Genomic DNA, 2,500 nt, shown 5'->3' on the forward strand with positions numbered 1-2,500 from the left:
CCCAGACACCGGAAGGATTGACAGATTGATAGCTCTTTCTTGATTCGGTGGGTGGTGGTGCATGGCCGTTCTTAGTTGGTGGAGCGATTTGTCTGGTTAATTCCGATAACGAACGAGACTCTAGCCTGCTAAATAGGCGTACCTTATGGTATCGCGAAGGCCCCCGGCTTCGGCTGGCGGGTTTTTACTACCAACGTACAAACAAATCTTCTTAGAGGGACAGGCGGCTTCTAGCCGCACGAGATTGAGCAATAACAGGTCTGTGATGCCCTTAGATGTTCTGGGCCGCACGCGCGCTACACTGAAGGAATCAGCGTGTGTTCCCTGGCCGAAAGGCCCGGGTAACCCGCTGAACCTCCTTCGTGCTAGGGATTGGGGCTTGCAATTGTTCCCCATGAACGAGGAATTCCCAGTAAGCGCGAGTCATAAGCTCGCGTTGATTACGTCCCTGCCCTTTGTACACACCGCCCGTCGCTACTACCGATTGAATGATTTAGTGAGGTCTTCGGACTGGTGCGCGGCAATGTCTCGGCATTGCCGATGTTGCCGGGAAGATGACCAAACTTGATCATTTAGAGGAAGTAAAAGTCGTAACAAGGTTTCCGTAGGTGAACCTGCGGAAGGATCATTAACGTTCCGGAGGTCCTGCTCTGCGTCTCGAGTCTTTTGGACGCGCGCTCGCAGCAGTCGGCGACTGAATGGACAAAGAAAACAGATACGAAAGTAAAATGGAATTGACGGATTATATCCCGCATGTACTAATACGACGACGCGCGTCGAACGCCGCGCGCCTCTGCGACGACCCGAGAGAGAAAGGGAAGCCAGCAGCAGAGCGCCGTCGGCCTTTTTCGGTGCGGTCGGCGTCGTGCGAGCGGGATGGAGGAGGAGAGGATTATCCGAGACTCTCTCCTTAAGCTTCGTAGCCGCAACCGGCGTCGCGTCGCGTCGCGCGCGACCCGTTGAGGCTCGTTGCGCAAATTGCGAAATTACATGAATGCGATTCGGAGCAGAAGACGCTTTCCCGATCGCGCTCTTGCCAAGCGCAGAGTTACGATCCGGCGTTAGCGCGTACCGGTGGTAACCTACGCCCGTCCGTGCGTCCGCAACGCTCGTGAACGCGCCCCTCCCCGCACCGGGGCAGCGGTCAGCGTGTTTGTACGCGAGCGCGCGGCTATCGGACGAACGGGCGAGAGGACGGATCACACCCGATCAAGTCCGACGGTTTCTTCAAAGAACATTCCGCCCCGGCTCTTCCAAATATATATATTATTATATTATATGTACGGGGAAGAGACGCTCCGATCGCGAAACAACTTTTGTGCCGTAGCCTCCCCAGCGGTGGCGGCGGTCCGCGCGCGTGCTCGGACGCGCGCGGCCAGGCTGATCGAAGGGCCAACGATTTTATCTCTCTCTCTTCGGAGAGGAGACTAAGATGGATGAACGAAGCGTTCGTTGAACGCAAGAATTGCAAAACGATTACCCTGAACGGTGGATCACTTGGCTCGTGGGTCGATGAAGAACGCAGCTAATTGCGCGTCAACTTGTGAACTGCAGGACACATGAACATCGACATTTCGAACGCACATTGCGGTCCACGGATACAATTCCCGGACCACGCCTGGCTGAGGGTCGTTTTAGTACCTCGAAACTGCTTGCGCCTTTGCGCGCCGGGCCACCGTGCCCGTTCGCGCAAACGGTGTACGAGCGATAGTTGGACGTTCGCCCGAGACGAGCCGTCCCGAGAGGCGGCCCCTTGGCGTCGTCTGAAATAACACCGAGGAAAAGGAAGAGTGAGAGCAGCGTACGCACACACGCAGTAAGTAAAGATAGGGAGCCTGCGCGCGCGCGCCCGGAAACTGTCGAAGGAGAGAGGGAGTAGAAGACACGCGCACACACGTTGCGTTATCCCTCTCGCGGTCTCCCGGTGCGCCAGCGCGCGCTCGCGCCTCTTACGCGCGAGTCTTGGTGCGCGCCACCTTCCGCGCAAACGGTAGGAGAGAACCGCGGCGCGTCGTCGCCCGGCGGTACGCGGAGAGAAAAGAGCGAGAGAGCCCTCCTTAACGCGGGTGAATCGCGAGCCGACCGCTTGTCCGAGTCCACGAAATTCTCGAAAACGAATATAGGGGACCGGCACGCGTCGTCGTGTACTCGTCGAATCCGATTCGCCCCGTCGTATCCCATATCCGTGCATAACACACGATATGCGGAGAGAAAATTTGAAGGATGTGGGTGATAGAGATGTACGTGTACGCGCACACTCGCTCGCAATGTATCTCGCGTCCCCGGCGATCGAAGATGACGCGATCCGCGCCGATCTTATTCGTTGTTTGCAAGCAGACAACTCGAACGAGATTCGATCGGCTTACATTTCCTCCTATTAGCGGCTGCGAGCCGCGCGTGGAAGAATCGTTGTCACAAACAACACGTCTCCTCGCCACTCCTCCGAGTACAATGCGAAGCCGCTGTGCCGGCGCTGCCGCTCTCCCGACGCTCGCTCTCT

The 2,500-nt window shown here is 57.2% G+C and overlaps 1 non-coding gene across 1 annotated transcript; it reads left to right on the plus strand.

Annotated features, from left to right (window-relative positions):
- The first annotated feature begins 1,477 nt into the window (after window positions 1-1,477).
- LOC138944598 (5.8S ribosomal RNA) lies at window positions 1,478-1,632 on the plus strand. Its single transcript, XR_011448836.1, has one exon. It is a non-coding gene; the product is annotated as a 5.8S ribosomal RNA (ribosomal RNA).
- The last annotated feature ends 868 nt before the right edge of the window (window positions 1,633-2,500 follow it).

The sequence above is a fragment of the Polyergus mexicanus genome, unplaced genomic scaffold (assembly GCF_030449975.1).
Source record: "Polyergus mexicanus isolate NDT 795.1 unplaced genomic scaffold, iyPolMexi1.0 SCAF_302, whole genome shotgun sequence".
NCBI classification, from domain to species: Eukaryota; Metazoa; Arthropoda; class Insecta; order Hymenoptera; family Formicidae; genus Polyergus; species Polyergus mexicanus.